Raw genomic sequence first — 22,734 nt, 5'->3', positions numbered from 1 at the left:
AGAGTCAAGAAGTGTTAAATAAACATCAGAAACCTTGCTGGCTATTGAAGATGTTTACAGAGAAGCCACATATCTCAGTTTATGCTGGTCAGTAGGTTTTGACTTTCTGTTTGGGGTGTGCGTTGTTTTGAATGTCAGTTGGAGATAAACCTGCTAAGAGAGCATCCACCACCAGCTCATCCTTTTCCATCTCTTTGAGAATCCCAGAGAATTAAGTGTACGAAATAGAGAAACTGAAGCAGCATTTCTTCTGAGAAGCTTTTGGAAGATTTGCTCGCGACATCTCCTGAACAAACTGCTTCTGAAAAGATCCCAGTGACGGTTTACATGTACTCAGACACCAGACTGTATGCCATCTGGAACATAACATATCTTATCCTTTTTCTTCAAGAATTAACAAGCACTTTGGCCAAAGCACCTTTATTTTTTCTATAACCGGTGTGTGTGTGTGTGTGTGTGTGTGTGTGCGTGTGCGTGCGTGCGTGCGTGCGTGCGTGCGTGCGTGCGTGCGTGCGTGTGTGTGTGTGTGTGTCTGTTGAGTATTTAGAAGGGAATATATATATTTACTGTCATATTTCAAACTGTTTTAAATCTTTGCATCTTTATTGACCAAGTTTTGTTTTATAATAAATTAATACTTTTGTTGGTTATTAAAGAAACCTGGTTGGTGGATTTTATTCAGAAATAAAAATAGAGTATATAATTGGCTGTATCTGTAACTGGGTTAACATTTAAATATATGTTGTGACCTGTGGAGAAGTGGAACTAGAGAAAGACAGTGCACTCCTCCCGGCTCAGTCATTACAAGTGGCTAGATAATCTGTATTAATGATGTTGGTTGAGGAATAAGTACTGGCTAGGACACTGGAGAGAACTCTTTTGCTCTTCTAGCTGCACTAACACTGCAAATAGGGAATTTAATCCATTCCTGCTGGAATAGTCTCGGCAATTTCCAATAGCAAAATTATGTTTTACATTTTGCCCTTTCTCTCCTTAAGGTGTTGTTTCTTTCCCCCTTCTGCCTTGAAAATGCCGAGTTAAATTTCCATGATTGCCAGCCACCCCTCTAGCACCTTGTACAAATGGCTATTGTTCATGCATGAGCTCAGGTAGCAGCATTGCTGACATTAGGCTACTTGACCATGCTGGTATGAGGGGGATGGGGGGATTGGGTATTATAATCAAGGCCAATTCCATCCTCACTTAATATAAACATAAGGAAGTGCCATTATTAGACAGCCATTAGGAGTGGGACCACTTGTCGATGTTTTCCCTCCCTACAATGCAGGATCAAGTTCATACTTAGCCACAATAAAATCAGGTGGCATCTAACTTATGTATTTGCAGATACAAAAATAGATAATATAGGGTCTTTAGTATTCCTTTTGATTTAGATCAATTGCGCAAGGATTCGTCACTAAATATGTGTGTGGGTGTGTAAGTCACAGTAGATCTGTCTATATGGGTGTTAAATGTTGTACGAAAAGATACATACAGCTTTTGAATTTTAGACTAAATTAAATTCAAAATAAAACCAGTATTAGAGAAAATTGTTATTGCATTGTTAATTTTTGTAATAACAGTGCTGTTGTGTTTGCACCAATTAATGTATACCCCTTGGCAGCAATTGAACTGACTCTTTGGCATGCTTGGCTCTTAATCCAGTAGCATTAATGCCACCCCAGTATTGGAACTACCATTATCCAATATTTCCAGCAGCATAAAGAGCTGCACAATGCAACCCACTGCCCCCACTGAAAATGAAGCATTAAGCTCAGAGTCGTACTTGTGCTGTTTTCCAATCATTTACAATTTTTCTCATACTAGCTGATCTCTTGTAACATTATTAACAGTGAGTCAGAGGTTACATTGTTGGAAGAGAGAAGTTGCCAGGGATGGGGAAGGCTGTAATTCCACGAATAGATGTTGGAAAGATATTTCTGAGACATTTCAGGCAGTGAAAGCAATTTTTGTCTACCTAACATTTAACACTGAAAAACAGGGTGCTAGGCATTAAAAAAAAGGTGTTGAAATCCTACAGCCCTCTGGCCACCTGAGGCCCATTTGACCTGATTTTAAAGTGGGCCTCAAAATGATCGTCCAGTGCTTTTGCCCGTAACAGGTGGGAGCCTATCTGAATATTAAAAATTGGGGTCCTATGTTGGTTGTAGGACTCCCGCACAATTTTCAGTTGCCACTGGGTGGATTGTACGTTTTGTATGCTGTGTGGTACTGGATGCACAGAGTTCTAACCAGCGGTCCTTAAGCATTCATGATAAGCCATTCTGATGATAAAACAAAAACCTCAGTGCCACTGAGCATCCATGCTCCTTCTGACCCCACAAAACTCTTGCCACCCTCTACTGTCTGTTCAGTGTTCCATACCCACCCCCATATCCTTGGGATTGGCTCTCCCATCCTATTAAGGTTTAACATCCATAATTTCTAATTAGTCTCAATCCACAGGCTGTGCATCAATGCCCAATGTCCACTGAACAAATTTAAATGGGGCCCAAATCAGGCTGGTGGTGTGATTACCCTATCCCACCCCTATCACACTGCCTACCTGAAGTTCTAGTGTTGAATACTGGTTCCAGTGTTCTTTGATTCTTCAAAAATAAATAATGACCTCAAAGCTGCTCACGTGATTATGCTGGGATTGCATACAGTGGTGTCCTCCAGCATTGATCCTGTGGGTGTAAGCATCACTTCATGTGAATCATTGTCTCAGCCCCTTTATCCTCTCCACTGACCCTGGTACTGATCCGATCAGCTCTCTGAGTAAGTCTGGCTGATTCATAAAAATTTTGTTTTTAACTTTGTGATTCCAGGCTGTTTATGTGGATGAGGATGCCTGTATACCTCTCCCAATTGAGCACATTAGCAGCCACACAAACACCAGGTCCCAACTGTTGATTAGGAACAGGAACTCCCAGTTTTAAGAGTCAGTACTTCTGGCTTTTCTCCTTGTTGGTTATTTGCTTCATGTGAGTCAAGTTCCTAGAAATGGCAGTTAACCAGAAAAACTGCATCTGTGCTGTTTCCCTGAAGATTCAGCTGGTCTCCCACCCCAGTTACAGCAGAAAATCAGCAGAATCCCAACTGAATTGCAGCCCCAATGTGTGTTCTTCATCCATTACAGGTGGGCAAATAGAGATAAAGTCATTCCTTTCAGTTACCATGGTTACATGAATAAACAACTTGGAGTAACATGGGTGGCTCAGGACAATGTGGCTGCATAATTCTTTGGCTTGGTAGAATGGTGTAGGGGATTTGGTAAAGTGGCAACTTGTATAATTACTGCTAAGATTTAGGGAGAAATCAGGGTGGGCCAGGAGTTTCTGAAACCTGAACTTGCACTGTAAACTGGAAGCAAAAAACAACCAAAAGTATTATTCTTGAGAGAGAGAGTGTGGTGAGTGACTGGTAGAATGGGAAGAATCTGTCTCTGGAACAATATTTAAACATATGGCTGTTTTATTAATCATGAATTGTGTAAATAATTACTTCTCAGAAGTTATGGCTTTATGCTGTTTGATGTTTTTAATCCAAAAAGAAGAAAAGTTATATTTAGTTTTAAGTTCTTGTGTGCTGCCAGTAATTTTCCATCAACCAAGTGGTCTGTAATGAACAGTCTTGGTGTTAATCAAAAATATTCTGGAGTTACAGCCACAGATGCGTACTTGGAGATAATGAGGTCTATTTTTGCATGTGACTAAAATCCCACCAGGAAGTGGGTGGGGTGGGATTATCAAAAGTCTATCTAAAACTGAAGGTTTCTATTTATACTCTAGCATTTTGTAGGTGAGCTGCAAGCATGAAAACATTTGTGATAGGCAACTCATCCATTAGGGGGTGGAAATTAGTTTTAAAGGCCTACAGAAGTTTAAAGGGGCAGTGTATTTTTCCTGTATGAAGAGCACAAAAAAGTGCCTGCAGATTCATCTAGATGTCTTTTTTCCAGTTGAAGGAGTGGAAAGATGCCTCTGTTAATGGACAATGTTGTGGATAATTTGGTGGTGCAAAAGATGGGTGCCATGCGTCATGACAAATTGGGAACGGGATTGATGGGAAGTTCATAGCTCTGTGCATAAACCAGGAACCTGCTGCAGTACAGAAAGAAATTCAATAACCTCACCTAATGTGTTCCGAAGTTAGAAAAACCCTCATATTTCTTATTGTTTCCAATTTGAAGGGGATGAGACCTATCATCACCTCCTCCCCAGTCTACCATTTTCTTGGAGGCTTCCCATTATTGGCCATTAGGCAGCAGGAAAAACTTTGGTATACCTCCTTTCTGCTTTTCCTCATAATCTGAACAGCTGCTTCCCGACATCTCCTTCCAGCTACTGGAAGCCTGATCATATCCAGTGTGGTCAGCAGGTTGATAATATGGCAAAGGCTCAAAACTCTTTTGCCAATGTAATTTATTCCCATCAATCCTACTCTCAGGACAAGACTACATATAACAAGAAAGAAATAAATCATTTGGGTGAGGGCCCCAAACTCTAATCTCTCACCCTTCTGAAGAGGTAGCATAGTAAATCATGAGCAGAAACAATATTAATGAAGCTGGAGATAGGGAAGCTGGAGATAGGGAAGCTGGAGGGCTGGTTTCAATAGAGCGTCTGGACAACTTTTCCATCTCATTGTTTTAGCCTCTGTCCTTCACTCACTGCCTGATTCATTGAAACCACAGCAGCAAACTTCATCTGGCAGAGCTCTGATGCATACTTGCTATCTCTTCTATAAATCTTGTCCCCATTCACTATCTATAGGCCAGACAGATGACTCAGACTTGGAGTCCGGAGAAGAAGATAAGCAAAACCATATTGAAGATACATCATCACTCATTCTTACCCTGCCAGGCAACAGCTCAGAAATAGGCACCCTGCATTCTTAGACAATGTTACTGATGGGCATAAACTGCAAGATGTACTAGACACAATGAACAACAGCAGCTGGCAGAGGCAAAGGAGGAAAAGGAACAAGTTGATTGGAGGGCCAGTTTATATCTTTTCTTTGCTGAATAGAACAGTGATACAGGCCTCAATGTCCCAGCTTTTAAGAGGATGCTCTCTGAGTTTCAGAAATTGCTGGGGGCATTTGAAAATCAGCAAGGTGCTTTCACCAAATGGCAGCTAGGTGGAGAATTCCACTGCCCATACGTACATGTGCATGACATCTAAATTGAGCAGTTCACCATGGAGCATGGGTTACTTTAGGGTCTTCTGAAATCAGTTAGAGAGCCAGTGAATCATGATGATTGAAGACAATGCTTTAAGGAAGAGGATGATGAGGATGTGGAGGAGGAGAGAATGGAAGCTAACATCCTGCACACTTTACCTGTAGTTATCTACATCAGAGGGTCTAAAGGAATCCCTATCTGGGTTGTTCCTAAATGCAGCATGTAAGAAGGATGCATTTTCCCCCAGATCAGTACGCAAGATTTGCGGGCAATTGGAACCCAACCTGCAGCCTCCTACCATCAGGCCACAGGCTTGTTAGTGGCTGTAAACGTAACAGCTACTCTAAATATTTATACAAATAAATGTTACAATGCAGCCTTTGGTGAAATCAGTTACTTAAGTCCATCAATAGTGCATCATTGCCTTAAGTAGATAATACTCTTCTCAGGCAAGCTTCAGGTTTAGTTGTGGAAATATCTTCACCACACAGACTGCAGTGCTTAAACAAGACGATTCACTACCTTCTCAAAGGTATTTTGGGATGGGCAATAAATACTTGCCTTGTCAGAAACAAACACATCCCATGAATGAATAAATTAAAAAAACTCTTGGCCATTGACCCACCAAGGCAATAAGGACCCTGTCTGTAAACACCCTTCATTTAATTTATTTTGATTACCTGGCTCAGAATGTCTGTTACGTCATTTCACATTACATTATAAATAATAAAATGGATGGGATAATGTTTACCACAGTTTCACTAACTTGGTAACATTACATTTGGACTGGTTTTCCTCTCGCAACATTGTTCTGGGTGCTCGATAGATGCAGCATACTTGAAGTGCACAGTGCCTGTGAAGGTTTAGGATCATCCAAACTATCTACTCCAGGCCATTAGTATGACCCCAGAACAAGCTGAGAGACCTGTAGCTGTGCTTCTGGCCACCAGCCTGGGTAACTTCTGCAGTGCAACAGCCAGAAGTTCCTGATCCTGAGAGATCTCACTGGAAGAGAAGAAAAAGAACCGACCACCTGCATGTGTCCTTTTTAGATTGAGGAGGGTTCTTGTGCAAGCTCTATCACCAGCTCTATGTTTGAATGTCCTATTCATGGACATAGGGGAAGTTGAAGCAGGAGGGCTGAGAATTCTCTCCATCCACCTCATTGTCATTGGATCGCCAAGCCTGAAACTATTGCAGGTGGAGACCATTGAAGCCCACATGGGAAAGCCTTAGATATTTGCACGACAGTGTAGTGGGAGCAGAGGCATAACTGAGAAAATCTCCACTTCTTTTTCTTCTCTGCAACACCTGGGAACTAAGTATAACCAACACCTGCAATGGGGAAATTGGGCAATTCTTAACATCGCTCCCTGCTGTTTCTATATAATTTATTTAGAGATACAGCACTGGAACAGGTCCTTCGGCCCACTGAGTCTGTGCTGACCAACAACCATCTATTTATACTAATCCTACATTAACCCCATATTCTCTACCACATCCCCACCATTCTCCTACAATCTACCTACACGAGGGGCAATTTATAATGGCCAATTTGCCTATCAACCTGCAAGTCTTTTGGCTGTGGGAGGAAACTGGAGCACCCGGCGGAAACCCACGCAGACACAGGGAGAACTTGCAAACTCCCACAGGCAGTACCCAGAACTGAACCCGGGTCGCTGGAGCTGTGAGGCTGCAGTGCTAACCACTGCACCACTGTGCTGCCCCCCACCACCCCTCCCCCCCCCCCCATTATTGTCGTTTGCCATAGATAAATTCTGATGCAAAGCAAAGTACATGTTTAGATTACGGTGCTCTTTGGATTATGAACTCTTGTCTACTTAGTCTTTAAAACATATACTATTAGTTGTAATTGTACTTCAGCCAATATAATCATTCAGGCTGCAGGGTAAACTCTGTGACAATTTGCATTGCAGATCTTCTATCAGAAGATAGAGTGCAGCAAGTAATTGATAATGTCTAGGAGATGCTAAGCAATGAATACACAGTTTAGCTGGTAACATCATACATTTGCAGCATTCAGCTGGGTCGGAGATTTTATACAATGGGAATGAATTTAAAATTTTTATAGACATTTTGAACAACCATTGTTATACTCCAGACTCTCTCTCAACACCCTTTATTCATACTTGCCACACAAGGCAGTTTACATGGAATGCCCACCCGTGGCCCTAAATGTAGCCTTACGCGTGGTAATAGGGATAGCTTGGGCGGAATTTTATGCTCTCACCTGCGTTGGGTTTGGAGGCGAGGAGAGCATATAATCAGGCAGGATGGTGGTGGGGGCGGGACCCCGCCACCTTCCCGCCCCCACCCAAATTAAGTCCGGGGCAGGAAGGCTGTTGGAAATTGGGGCCCTTAATTGGGCAATTAATGCCCAAGGAAGGATCTCATCCCGCTGCCGCTGGAATTAGCTGAGCAGCGGGCAGATCTGTCGCCACACAAGTACCACACCAAACAAACTTATGCAGGTTGTTTACAGGCTCTGGGGTAGTGGGGGGGAGGGGGGGGGGGGGCGAGGGCGGGACATGAGGCGTCCCTCATTCAAAGGCACAGTGCCTGAACGAGAGACCCGGCATCGGTAAGGGGGATGTACCTGCTGAGAGCTGCTCCTCCTGCCCTTGCTGCTAACTCCCGACATCCCCTCCCTCATGGCCCCTCACCCACAAAACCCCTCCTGCCCTAACTTACCTGTGGCCTGGGTCCAGGGCCTTGGTTGAGTCCAGTACTGGCAGCAGCCACTGCCTCTGCAGTGGCACTGCTCAGTTAAACGGCTGCCGGCCTCTAATTGGCCAGCAACTCTCAGCATTCAGGACTTCCACCACTGGGGTCCTTGATACCAGGGAAGGCCCGCCGCTGTCCTCTTAAGTGCCTCATGGGCACTTGATCTGGCGGACCTTCCCCAGAGGAGGGGATACGGCTATTTCGCTGGTGCTTTTGCCAGCCGTCGAGATCCCCGTCACCAAGATTAAATCCCTTCCCATGTCTCAGAGTGAACAATCCCACTGCAACCAATGTTCCCTTTACACTGCGTATGGGTGTGGCTGCGCACAGATACCGCACAGGCTGCTCACAATCTGTCCCCTTTAAGATACTACGCTAAAAAATTTAAAGATTGGCCAAGTGGTTAACAGTGAGGTGGAGTGTGTTAGGTTACAGGAAGATATAGACGGGATGGTCAAATGGGCAGAAAAGTGGCAGATGGAATTTAACGCTGAAAAGTGTGAGGTGATACACTTTGGAAGGAGTAATATGACACGGAAGTATTCAATGAATGGCCTGACACTGGGAAGTTCCGAGGAACAAAAGGACCTGGGCGTGTTTGTCCATAGATCTCTGAAGGCAGAAGGGCAGGTTAATAGGGTGGTGAAAAAGGCATATGGGACACTTGCCTTTATCAATCGAGGCATAGATTACAAAAGCAGGGAGGTCATGTTGGAGTTGTACAGAACTTTGGTAAGGCCATAGCTGGAGTACTGTGTGCAATTCTGGTCACCATATTATAGGAAGGATGTGATTGCATTGGAGGGGGTGCAGAGGTGATTCACCAGGATGTTGCCTGGGATGGAACATTTAAGCTATGAAGAGAGGCTGGATAGGCTTGGGTTGCTTTCACTGGAGCAGAGAAGACTGAGGGGTGACCTGATCGAGGTGTACAAGATTATGAGGGGCGTGGACAGGGTGGATAGGGAGCAGCTGTTCCCCTTAGTTAAAGGGTCAGTTATGAGGGGTCACAAGTTTAAGGTGAGGGGCGGGAGGTTTAAGGAGGATTTGAGGAAGAACTTTTTTACCCAGAGGGTGGCGACGGTCTGGAATGCCCTGCCTGGGAGGGTGGTAGAGGCAGGCTGCCTCACATCCTTTAAAAAGTACCTGGTTGAGCACTTGGCACGTCATAACATTCAAGGCTATGGGCCAAGTGCTGGCAAATGGGATTAGGTAGACAGGTCAGGTGTTTTAATGCATCGGTGCAGACTCGATGGGCCGAAGGGCCTCTTCTGCACTGTATTATTCTGTGATTCTGCACATTGAAATAAACAGGCCATACACAATAAAGAAAATTTAGAGGGATCATTTCCAGCAACCGTTGGCTATACGCTGGATGTAGTACAGGTTTTGCGCATGCAGAAATGCAGCATGTCAACAGGCCATATATTTCATACTAAAATTACAAATTATATATACTATAAGATGCAAATGTGAATAAGCAAAATAAACCAGCAGAGCAATACTGTACCTAACTGATAGCTTGAAGTGTTTTCTGAAACCAAAATAACAAACATGTTTGAATTTTTAGATCCCTTTTCAGAGCCCTTTTACATAACTTTTTGATGATTCTGCCATTGAAATATATGAAGTCTGTCACTGCCATGAGTTACCCAATTAGTGGACTAAATAGGGGCACATTTAAAGTTTATTCCAAGGGGTATCCACCCTCCCTCCCCCATTTGGAGCCATAAAGCCCCACCGGCATTCTGCCCTGGGGCATAGGCGGGCACCCTAGATGCGACACAAGTGTGCAGCCACCTGCCAGTGGTATTATAATTAGTGGACCTCATCTAACCTTGCCAATCTTGGAAGGGTCAGTGATGAAGACCCTGGCTAGCACAACCTGGCACTAACACTGGGATAAATCCTCTGGGGATATTCAGGGCTTTTGATAAGACATTTGCTTTCCCTAACTCAGCAACACTGAATCAATTGTGATGCACCTAATGGAGATCATATATCTCAGGCAAGGACCAGATGTTTAACTTGAAAGATTTCTGATGTATGGGCCTTGATGCCACATGTGGTGAATTTACTCAGTGATCCATTGAGAAAGCCCTTTCCACATCTATGGGCAGGGAACTGCCTGGAGGACAATCAACTTTCAACAGCCACATTGTACTCCTTAACTGAACTTCCTCACCAATCTAGTGACATCCCCTCAACTCTTGGAAAAAAACATTTTTTATATTGCTGTGTGTAAATTACTTGCATGCTATGTATCAATTAGTAATGCAGTAACTGGGTCAAAGTTAATATCCAGAATTTGTGCCTACAATGCCACTCAAACTCTCAGAAGGGAAACAGTTGAAACTGTGAAGTTTCATTTTCCTGCAGACAGTAACTTGTCGTGAGAGATATAAAATCTTTTAAATTTAAGATGTTTTAATTCTTTTCTTAGTTTTCCTTTCTGTGTCTTTTTTCTCTCGTGTAATCCAATCTTTTCCTTTCTTCTTTCTGTACCAGATTTGACTTTAATTCACCCTTTTTCCTTTGCTTTCAGTCCTTTATTTCTTCTCAATCCTTAACTCTCATTGGTTAATGAGACTGGCTGTTGGTCCTGTTGTTTATCTAGATCCTAGATGCCCCATTGACATTGCCACACCGTTATCGGCTCATGCTTCCAACAATTTGTGGAGCAAACATTTTTCAAGCTGAAGGATGAGTGGGAAAATTCTAATGGTGAATCCCATGAGATTAAATGCAATGTACAGCACAGAAACAGACCATTTGGTCCAACTGGTCCATGCCAGTGTTTATGCTCCACACAAGTCTCTTCCAACTCTACTTAATCTAATTTTCTCAACATATCCTTCTATTCCTTTTTCCCTCATGCATTTATCAGGAGTCAGGAGTTTGATGGAAAATTCTCCACTTGCCTAGATGAGTGCAGCTCTGACAACTTTCAAACAGATCAACACAATGTAAGACAAAGCAGCCCTCTTGTTCGGCGCCCCATCCACCACCTTAAATATTCACTCACTCGACCACTGATGCACAGTGACAGCAGTATATACCATCTACAAGATACAATGCAGCAACTCGCCAAGGCTCCTTTGACAGCACCTTCCAAACACACGACCTCTATCACCTAGAAGGACAAGTGCACCAAAAGTATGGGAGCGCCTGCAAGTTACCCCTCCAAGCCACACACCATCCTGACTTGGGACTATATCACTGTCTTCACTGTCACTGGGTCAAAATCCTTGAACTCCCTTCTTTACAGCACTGTGGGTGTACCTACACCACATGAACTGCAGTGGTTCAAGAAGGTGGTTGACCACCACTTTCTCAAGGGCAGTTAGGGATAGGCAATAAATGTTGGCCTTGCCAGCAACACTCACATCCCAAAGACGAATAAAAAAAAATCTAGCTTCCCCAAGATGCTCTGCTCCAGCAAGCTCTGGGCTCAATTTCTGCATCAGACTGCTCTTTTTCATCAGGACATTTCAACCATAACTGTTAGTTGGCCTACAGTTTGTGCACCAGATATACCATAGATATATGATATTGAACTTTCACAGAGCCATCCCTTAAGATCAGATCCAGAAACAAGAAATGCTGGAATCACTCAGCAGGTCTGGCAGCATCTGTGGAAAGAGAAGCAGAGTTAACGTTTCGGGTCAGTGACCCTTCTTCGGTTCCGAAGAAGGGTCACTGACCCGAAACGTTAACTCTGCTTCTCTTTCCACAGATGCTGCCAGACCTGCTGAGTGATTCCAGCATTTCTTGTTTCTGTTTCAGATTTCCAGCATCCGCAGTATTTTGCTTTTACCTTAAGATCAGATGCTTGGTTGCATTGTTCTCCTTCCTGATTTTCAACTCAGTAAAATAAATGGTTAGTAAAATAGATAGGTAGAAAGAAAACATGTAAAGTAGCTAACAAGTTTGTTAATTTCCCATTGTATTGCAAATAGCTCTACCATTAATAAGGTTTGGCGGGTTAGGTCTGTATTGTACCAAGCAACCAAACATAGAATGTTTTACCCATCCCCTCTGCACACTTACAAGAAATAGACAGTATTATGAAGTGTCATTGAGATGTATTAGTAATGCTGTAAACAGAAGCATTCTCTCTGCCACTCTAAGTTGCCATATTTGGTTAGAAGTCATGTTACTCCTTCCCACAGTACATTTTTAAAAGTTAAGGAATCCTTACGACAACATCCAGCATTTCCTTGTTAACATCTGATTAATGTCATTTCTCTGATAACATTTTTTGAGCACTGATAAATTAATGCACATTGATGAGCTTTCAGGCCTCCTACTGACTTACATTAATGTATTCAATCCCCAAGGATATTAGTCTGTAATCAGTATTATTGAGAGGTTGATGAGAAAACAGATGCCAAATTAACACTGTTTGTGTAAAGGATAGAAAATACTCAAAATAAACATTTTGACCCTCCAAAGTGTTGGAGGTTTATACATCTGATGAGCCATGAAATGAAGTTCCATGAGAGAAAATTTATTTTAAATAATGGCTGCTTATTATTCCTGTGAAGGCAGAGCAGAGATTTTTTTTTTAAATGTCACTATTGCTTTTAAGGTTCAGATGTTTACAAGTGTCTGGTTCAGGCTAAACTCACTTGTCCCTCATCCTGGCCCCACAGCAGTCCTGATGACTATTGCAGGCCTCCACTTGGCACGCTCCCAATTAACTTCACCCCAACTCCCAATTGTCACCCTCTCAACTGTCCTCTCCACTTCTGATTGCCCCCTCCCTCCCTCCTGAGTGCCTCTCTCCCCTTTCATTGACCTCTTCCTTCATCCTGATCATTCCCTTCCTTCCAATCACCTCCCCCCTCACATGGCTTACCTGAGGCCTGTTACCAGAGAGACAGCCAGCCTAATTTCACCCTGCTGGAACCAGTGAGCTGCCTCTAGATGCTCGATTAGCATGCACAGCTCCATGGCGACATGCAGGCACTGGCCTGAGATCCAATTTCAGACAAGCCTCAGGGTTCCACCACCTTGGCAAGCACTTCCAGAAACCCAAAAACAGGCTGAAACTATTTTCCACCCCATAGATTGCAAAATAAATACATTCTTATAAGGTGAAATGGGAATACACCAAAGAATAGATTTCTCTGGATAAATAGATTAAAATGAAAGTGAATGTCAGGCTTACAATAGTAAAGGTAATTATGGAGTATATAGAATGTATATGGAATGTATAGTATGGAGGTTGAAGGAGAGATAAGAAAGATGAAATGAAAAAGGTTAGCAGATATTATACAAGGAAATAGCAGGGACTTTTATAAACATTGACAATAAAAGTGTAGTACAAGGGTATCAAAGGGTTAATCTTGAGAGAATGTAAAGATTATCACCCACCAGGATGAGGTAAGAGATCATGTGGGAGAGACTCGAGAACAGTTACAGCGTGGCTTTTGAAGGAGACACACAGGCTAGTGTGGAGTGTTTATAGTTACTATACAATGAAAATTAATGTTTAAACGGTGCAGTCTAACAACCTCTCTGGCTAGGCTCTATATGGTGGCAGCATAAAGAACCAAATATATAACATAGTGAACAGCATTGGGATCGACGTCCTATACCCAGAAGAGGAGAAACTTTACAACAAGTACCTGAAAAGAGAAAGAAAAACAAAATACAGACCTGAGAAATGCTCCAGAAAACAGAAACGTGGCTGAAAAGTGAGTGATTGGGTGAGTCATTGTGCCAACGATCGAGAAATACAGGTTAAAAAAAAGCCTTTGTGGAGCTTAAAAATTGATTTCTAAAGGCTCCATGAGAGCGAGAAAAAAAGGGGAAAACCCCGAAAAGCGCTTGAACTGACAAAAAAATACAAAAGTCCAATATTGAAGAGAAATAAAAGTGCAGGAAACCCCCGGACACTGCAGAGTCTATCAATGCAGCCACAGCTGAGAGAAAAAAATCATTAAAGCAGTCAAGCAGAAAAATCAATAAACAATCTCAAGCAAATGGGAAAACCCTGAAAAGCGAGTGAACTGAGAGGTAAAAAAGTCCGACAGTGAAGAAAAAACTGTGGGAAAGACCTGGACACAGCAGAGTCTCCATTAAAGCAGCAAGGCTGAGAAAAAAAATCATTAAACCAGTCAAGCCTGAAGAAGATAAATAAACTCTAGCAAAAAATGCAAAAGGGAAAGCCCTTGAAATGCTTATCAAACAGTTGTGTAAACATATAAGCGAAGTGCTGAAAGAAAAATATAAACAGAGAACACTGTCAAGCACCTGTTACACTCCAAAAAAGCAAGCTAGCCTGAAAAAAATTCTTAAAGAGGAAATGCTCTAAAAAGTCTATAAAAATGTTAAAAATGGATCAAATATTGGGAGTGCCAGAGAATTTCAAAAGTCACAGAGATCCAATCTGACTCGAAACTGGGAACTATGGAGGAAAAATTTCCTCAGGCATAGAATTATATTGAGATTGGACAGCAGGTCCGAATCAAAGCAAGTGCGTACATTATTTAATTGTTGCTGTAGTTGATGATATAATAGCAAGACAACATATTGATGAAAAATCAGCCACATTTGAGGAAGTCTCAAATGCTTGTGATTCCTACTTCAATTGGTGCAGCAATAACAGGCCAATCATACAAGATGAGAAAAGACCTTGGTACGGGGTTGAACAAGGGACGCCCGGAAAAAAGGTACACTGTGGGGGGTTGGGCGGGGTGTAGAAAGAGAGCGAAAGACACCTTTAAACACTGCCAGCGCTGTGGTGCAAAAACTTCTCACAGGCATGAACAATGTCCCACCAATAGAGCAGAATGCTTTTATTGCAGAAAAATAGGGTGTTTCAGTAAGATGTGCCAAAATCAAATCTCGACTACCTCAACCTCTAAATGAAAAGTAGTTGAGAATAGACAGATAAATGCAGCAGACCGATCAAAATATTTTCTGGGCGAGATCAACTATCCGAAACAAGCATTTTGGTAACCAGACGTATTTGTCAACTGACATATCACTAATTTCAAACTCAGCCTCTCCGGCTAGACTCTATATGGTGGCAGCATAAAGAACCAAATATATAACAAAAAGTATAGACAAAGAAAGGGTAGGGGTGCTCATGGATGAAGGAGGATGGAAATTAACTGTGGAGGATAAAGTTATGCAGCAATATTAAGTAAATATGTTGCATCTCCTTTTACAGATGAATTGTTATGCGTGGAAGTGTACTAGAGAATGATATGGAACAATCGATAAAGAAACTGTAGAAAAAGAATTGTTTCTGAAAAATTAGGAGATCTAAAGTGAATAAATTACTGGGCTGCAATGGCATGCACCCTAGGCTATTGAAAGAAGTCAGGGAGGAGACAGCAGAGGCTCTGGCCACAAAACATTCCTGGTGTACAAATTGGAGTGCACATTAGGCAGTTGTACAATTCTGGCCTATAATTTTCCATCTGTTAATTTTAAGAAGCAGAAACTTTAAATGTTTTAGGAACATAAACATAATTTAGTATATTGTATTCACTGCTCTTATACTTTGGAGAGAGCAGGTACAGACTGGGCGATTACTTTGCTGAGCACCTCAATTCACTTGCCATTTTAATTCTCTGCCCGATGCACCCTCTGACCTCTCTGTCCTCAGTCTCCCATACTTTCCAATGAAAAACAGAAGCTCAAGGAACAGCAACTCAACTTTCAATTCGGCACTTTGCAGCCTTCTAGACTCACACTGAGTTCAACAATTTTAGATCATAAATACTGATCCCATTTTTTTCGGACAGCAGGTGCTGGTAATGATTCTAATGTTGCATTTACAGCTCCTCTAGACTATTTTGTGTTTCTTTACTTGTCCTATCACTACCCCCTTTTGCCTTACACTATAATCCCTTTTGTTAATTAAATCACTCCTCTTTCCACCCTATCACAGACATTTCTTGTTATATGCCCCTCTCCATGTTATCCCTGCCTCTGTTAACACTTAAAACCTGTTGCACCTCTAACATTTTCCAGTTCTGACAAAAGGTCACAGACCTGAAACGTTAACTCTGTTTCTTTCTCCGCAGATGCTGCCAGATCCGCTTAATATTTCAAGCACTTTCTGTTTATATTTCAGATTTCCAGCATACACAGTATTTTGTCTTTTGCACATAAAGGCCAGAATTTTATGGGCCCCTGGGAGATGGGATGGGAGGTGGGTGCCTGTAAAGTAGGGACGGAAGGCTGCGGGTGGAGTGCCCGTCGCCTTCATGTCACCATGTGATTTTGTTGGAGGCGGGAAAAGCCAAAGCTGGCCTTCCTGCCCAGAGGCTAATTGAGGTCCTTAAGTAGCCAATTAATAGCCACTTGAGAGCCTCTTCCCGCCACCTCTGGTATAATACCAGCAGCGGGGGGTTGGGGGGGCCTCCACTTGGGGAGGTAACCCAGTAAAAAAAAGTGGCCCCCTTGCAGGCTTGGGGGGCATCCTCCATGGGAAATCTATGGCCCACGGAGAGTCTCCGTGGCAAAGGGGCCGTCTCTCCGTGACCCTCACCCTCAATAACCACCGTCCCCCAATCCTCGTCTCGCCGGGGTCTGCCAGACTTATCTGTGTTCTGGGGCTCCAGCAATGGTCCTGGTCCTGGGCCTTTTGTAGTTCCGGCAGTAGATCTGGCACTGCCGATACTACTGAGCTGCCGGCCCTCTGATTTGCCTGGGAGGCAGGATCCCTGTCGTTAAATAGACAGGGACCATGGTGCTGGATAGTTAATTGCTGGAGTGCCGTTAAAACTAGCTGGGGGAGTCTCCAAAGCACTGAGGTGAGATTCCCCTCGCCTTTCAGGCCCAGCTTTGGGACCCCTGTTGGCTTCACAAAATTCAGCTCAAACAGCTGAATTTTATGGCCCCCTAAGGATGAGAACAGAGGCAGGGAATCCCATAAAATTGCCTGGGATGATAGGGGTGGAGTGCCCATTGCCTTCCTGATGCCTTCCAATTTAGTCTGGGGCGGGCAAGTCCGAGGATGATTAGTAAGAGTTTCTACAAGTTTTTAAAAAAGGAAAAGAGTAACCAAAGTGAGTGTTGGTTCTCTAGATAGTGAGTCTGGGGTATCAATAATGGGAAATAAGGAAATGGCGGAAGTGTTGAACAGATATTTTGTTTCTGTCTTCAATGTAGAAGATACAAATAACATCCCAGAAATATTGCCAATCAAGAGGTGAAAGGGAGGGAGGAACTTAAAACAATTACAATCACCGGGGAAAGGGTACTAATAAAACTATTGCACTAAAGGCTGACAACTCCAGGACCTGATGGCCTGCATCCTAGGCCGGAAGTTTCTTGGCAAAGGCCCCACCTATCAGCCAAAAGGTCGAGGGCAAGCCCACCTCCACCGGGCCTGGAGGTCACGCTGTAATTTTATGTGGCCTAGTCCTTAATTGGCCTCGGGTGGGACTTCCACCTCTCTGAGGCAGGAGGTCCTGCCTTCAAGATCTGCTGGCCAATCGGCGGGCCGGCTGCTCATCAGTCCCAATAGCACTACCAGGAGCGGTGGCCAATGTTGGGACTGCACCCAGCCAGAAGAGGACCGTGGACGTCAGCCTCCATAAAGGTAAGCCGGGTTTCAGGCCTTGCTAGGGACAATCGGCTGAGCCCAGGTGAGGGGGTGGGGATTATTCAGAAGGGCGGGGGAGGTACTCCAGCGGGGGTGGGTTGTGCTGCTGGAGGGGCCCTCTGTGGGGCACAGGGTGCCTGATGAGGAGAGCACCCCCACCCCCGGGTCTGTGAGGAGATGTTGAAGTTTCCGGCCGCCGCTGGTAAAATACCAGCAGCAGCATGAATTAGCCACTTAAGGACCTCAATTGACCTGGGCCGCGGGGATCGTTTGTTACCTTCTCGTTGCTCATAAAATTGCAGCAGGGGCAGGAAGACGACAGGAATGGTAACACCCACCTCCCACATAATTTTACGACCTCCCTGCCCCCAGCCTGCTCCCACGAGGGGCCTAAAATTCCAGCTCTAGGGTCTTAAAAGAAGTAGCTGCTGAGATGCTCCCACGACCATGAAAGTCGGTGCCTACCATCATTGGAGCGGCTCCGAGACACTGTGGAAACCAAATTGCAGAACTACCTAAATTCATCGGAGCAGACAGTTATTCGGCTGCAAATCCAGTTTCTGTCCAGCTTCAGGGAGGGCGAGAAGGGGACTGAAATCAGTCTGACTGGAACCCAAAATTCCTGTGCTGGCTGATCACCCACGAGTTAAAGGCCTTATGTTTGTTGAAGCTTTCAGCTTGGCTTGCAACAGAAGTGTGCACTCGCACTGTGGATACCATTCTGGAGCCAAAATGGCACTCATGGCACTGGGAAACTGAATGCTAAGAAGTCAAATTTTGTAGCTTTTGAGTTTACAAGAGTTGCCAATACCAAACATATTGCACTCATGACCTGACTTACCTTGTTCCAAAGTAATAAAGGCTACTTACCTTTTGTTGGTCTCCTAATCTGTCATTGGAGCTGTGTGGTGGGTCACTAAATGCATTAAGCCAGTTCATTGTGTCAGGATGTTTATGTCGTGGTGTAAAATAGTTGGATACTATGAGTATGCTGCCGAACAGGACTAGCTCAGTATCAAATTCCCCCATGTGATTTTCCCAGACCCTCATTATATTTGTCACAATAAGACCTTGGTATTGTATTGAAGTATTGGCCTAGATTGTGAAATTCTGGTGAGACTTGGTTTGGTTATTTAATTCCACAATTTAGGAAGGATGTCAAAGCCTTAGAGAGGATGCAGAGGAGATTTCCCAAAATGGCACCAGAGATATGGAGAGATTAGAAAAACTGGATGAGTTGTTGTGCCCTTGAATATATTACCTGAAAGGGTGGTGGAAGCAAATTTGATAACTTTCAAAAGGAAATTGGAAAAAATACTTGAAGTGAAAAGATTTTCAGAGCTATGGGAAAGAGCAAGGAGTGGGACTAATTAGAGCTAGCAAAAGCACGGTGTATCATTCTGAGAGATTATTCTGATCATTTATTGAGAGATTAAACTGCAATCCCAATACCTGACACAGCTCTCTCAGTGTCTGACACAATCTTATTCAACTGAGGTGCTGAGAGACTAGAAATTATTGTTGGTGATAATTAATAGAAGTTTAATGGTTTATCAGTGCATTCCAGCTGAAATCAGCCAAGCCAGCACAAAAGACCGCAGAATTTTAAATGCATGTTACTTTAAGCATAGTTTGAGTTTCCGCAATCGATAATGCTGGTTTAAAAACTTTGCATGGAAAGTGTTTCCGCCCACAAAACTGGCCACAGCCCCAGATCTAAATAATGCAGATAACGAGTTTCCTCTGATTGTGGCTATTTGAGGAGGCTTTTCAAATTGAACTCATTTTTAGGCGCACATGTAGGCACATTTAAAAGATTTTTTACATTAAAAAAGTACTTGTTCCTAAGAAACTAATCAGTGTATACCAATGAAGCTAGTTAACAATTCAGTATAGTTTTTTCAGTCATTTTCAGGTTACTCACAAGTGGACCATTGGACACATATTAAAAGTGCTAATTTTTTGTGTCTGAACTTGCAGCATTCTCTAGTTTCACTCCTATCTCCCCTCACGCCGTCTCTGAGCTCATTTGTTCATGAGACCCATCTCCTACACCCCATGCCCACTAAACCACCGACCACCCAACTTCCCTTCCTGGTTTTCATGTTAGCTGATATTGTTAATAGTTCTCCTTCCTCAGGTACTCTCCCTCTCACCTTCAAAACTTATGTCATCATCCCTTCCTCATAAACCAACCGTTGACCTCATCATCCTTGCAAACTACTGCCGCATCTCCAACCACTCTTTCCTCTCCAAAGTTCTTGAATGTGTTGTCACCTCCCAAATCCATGCCCAGCTTTCCCAGAACTCTTAGGTTTAAATCCCTCAAATTAGGTTTCCGCCTTACCACAGTATCAAAATGGTTCTTATCAAATTTACACCCTATGTGACATTGTCAAAGATAAATTATCCTTCCTTGTCGTTCTCGACCTGTCTGCACTTTTGACACAGTTGACCACACCATCCTCCTCCAGTGCTACTCCACTGCCGTTCAGTTGGGTGGGACTGCTCTCACCTGGTTCCATTCTTATCTATTTAATCTTGGTCACCTACGATGTCTCCTCTTCTATCTCCCACGTTGTTCCCTCTGATGTTCCCCAAGGATCTATCCTTGGCCCCCTCCTATTTCTCATCTACATGCTACCCCTTGGCAACATCATCCAAAAACGCAACATTAGTTTACACATGTACGCTGATGACACCTAGCTCTACCTCACCACTGCCTTTCTCAACACCTCCATTGTCTCTAAATTATTTCCTCCAATTAATTATTGGGAAGACGGAAGCCATTGCCTTTGGTCCTGATACAAACTTCATTCCCTAACCACTAACTCCATCCCTCATGTCTGAGGTTGAACCATACTGTTCACAACCTTGGTGCCATATCTAACACCAAGATGAGCTTCAGACCACATATTACTCCATTATTAAGGCCCCCTATTTCCACCTCCATAACATCACCCGACTCCTCCCCGCCTCAGCTAATCTGCTGCTGAAATCCTCAACCGTTTCTTTGTTACCTCTAGACTTGACTATTTCAACATACTCCTGGCTGGCCTCCCACATTCTACCCTCCATAAAATTGATGGCATCCAAAACTCTGCTGCCTGTACCCTTACTTGCACCAAGTCCTGTTCACCCATCACCCCTGTACTCGCTGACCTACATTGGCTCCCAGTTCAGCAAAACCTTGATTTTAAGATTCTCATAATTGTATTCAAATTCCTCATAGCCTCAGCCCTCCCTATCTCTGTAATCTCCTGCAGCCCCACAGCTCTCTGAGATATTTGTGCTCCTGTAATTCTGGCCTCTTGAGCATCTCAGATTTTAATCACTCAAGCATCAGGGGCTGTCCCTTCAGCTATCAAGGCCCTAAGCTCCGGAATTCCCTCCCTAAACCTCTCTATCTCTCTACCTCACTTTCCTCCTTTAAGATGTTCCTTAAAACCTACCTCTTTGACAAAGTTTTTGGTCATCTGCCCTAATATCTCCTTATGTGGTTTGGTGTCAAATTGTGCTTTATAACTCTCCTGTGAAGCACCTTGGGACTTTTTATTATGTTAAACTTGCTATGTAAATGCAAGTTGTTTTGTTCAGATATGCCAGGGCAGCAGGTTAGAAAGGCAGTGATTTAATGTTTAGAAGCAAGGCTAACAAGTATTTCTTTATCCGGTGTGTGATTATCATCTGTAAACAGGTTGCCAAAAAGAACGATAGAATCCAGGGACACTGGGCTCATTAAAGAAATAGCTAAAACATTGCAATGAAAAGATGATAGGATTAACATTCCAGATCCAATCACAGCACTCTTTTGTCTCCACAGGTAGTGGTGGTTTTCCACAGTGACCTATTCTTCAGAAGAAGCAGAAAGAAAGTAATTTCTCCTGAAATCAAGCTCACATTAAGAATGTCGTATTCAGCAATTTGTATTTGTTCTTCACATGCACATCACTTCAACATTCAGGGACAAGAGTATCCCAAGAAGAACATTTTAAAATGATTTTATTTCTCTATATTTAGTTCAATGTTTGTTGATCCTGTTGAATAGTGGTTGTTAGGGTATGAAGGTGATCATTCGTGATATAATCTGACTTTCATTCCAGTTTGAAATGTGCCATCAATCCTACTTCATTAAAAATAAATCAGATAGGAAGCAGCTGACTTTATACTGATCTGCACCAGCAGCAAAAGAAAAATAAGCTTCATGTGACTATAGCATCTCACTGGCAAAGTTTCATAAGGCAATGTTGTAGAAATTATTTAGAGGTCTGTTCTTGCCTGTGGAGGCCTCCATGGGGAGATAAGAAAATTGAAATGTTTTCAAAAGTGCTTTTTATCTTGGTGCTAAGGCTCAGGGATAGTGGCATTTAAGCAGGGAGTGGTAACCCCTGAGCGTTACTTTCTATTGGAAAGCCATATCTTTTCATCACCTCTGATGGTCATTTTTAAGACCCACAAAAAGTCAAATTCCAGGATGTCATCTGCAGTGTGTAATATGTGCCACTGGTGACAGAGTAAAGCCTACTAGCCACCTGGTGCACACTATCAATATAACTGTGTCAAAAGAGACAATGATTCCATCCCTGAGGTGTGTGAAGTATCCCACTTTTCATATTGTGCCATTTACATCTGTCAAGTAAACCATTTGTGTCAACTGCTTCAGGCTAGCTAATTATACCACCTTTTCTCTTTCTGTATGACTCCTGCCATAGTGATTTAAGCAGACCATCTGTTCCAGTGGTCAACGACAGAGGTGCATGTAAAAAAGACCTTACATTTATATAGGGCTTTTCACAATTTCAGGGCGTTCAAGATGCTCCAGAGCCAATTAAATACCTTTGAAGTGTAGTTACTGTAGTAACATAGGAAACAAAGCAGCCAGTTTGCATCCAGAAAGGGTGCACAAACAGCAATGTGATAATGACCAAATAATCTGTTTTAGATCCAGGACAGCTCACTTGCACTTCTTCAAAATAGTGACGAGATCTTTTACGTCCACCTGAGAGATCAGATGGGACTTTAGTTTAAAGTCTCATCTGAAAGGCAGCATGTCCAACAGCGCAGCACTCCCTTGGTACTGCATTGGAGTGTCAGACCAGATTTTGTGTTCAGGCCCCTGGAGTGCGGCTTTAAATCCACAGCCTTCTGACTCAGAAACAAGAGTGCCAACACTGAGAAGAGTGCACTTCACCAAAAAGGCAAGAGGGCATCTGTTACCTGTAGCCACACT

At 43.2% G+C, this 22,734-nt stretch overlaps 1 protein-coding gene across 1 annotated transcript in view; it reads left to right on the top strand.

Annotated features, from left to right (window-relative positions):
* Window positions 1–22,167, top strand: part of saxo4 (stabilizer of axonemal microtubules 4) — a 253,673-nt gene extending 231,506 nt beyond the window's left edge. The window contains exon 14 of the mRNA XM_068046860.1: window positions 21,328–22,167. The gene's annotated coding sequence lies outside the window, so the exon portion shown is untranslated. The remainder of the gene's footprint in view (window positions 1–21,327) is intronic.
* Window positions 22,168–22,734: the final 567 nt, after the last annotated feature.

The sequence above is a fragment of the Heterodontus francisci genome, chromosome 14, assembly GCF_036365525.1.
Source record: "Heterodontus francisci isolate sHetFra1 chromosome 14, sHetFra1.hap1, whole genome shotgun sequence".
NCBI classification, from domain to species: Eukaryota; Metazoa; Chordata; class Chondrichthyes; order Heterodontiformes; family Heterodontidae; genus Heterodontus; species Heterodontus francisci.
The sequence above is the reverse complement of the archived record's forward strand: the minus strand, read 5'-3'. Positions and strand labels throughout refer to the sequence as shown.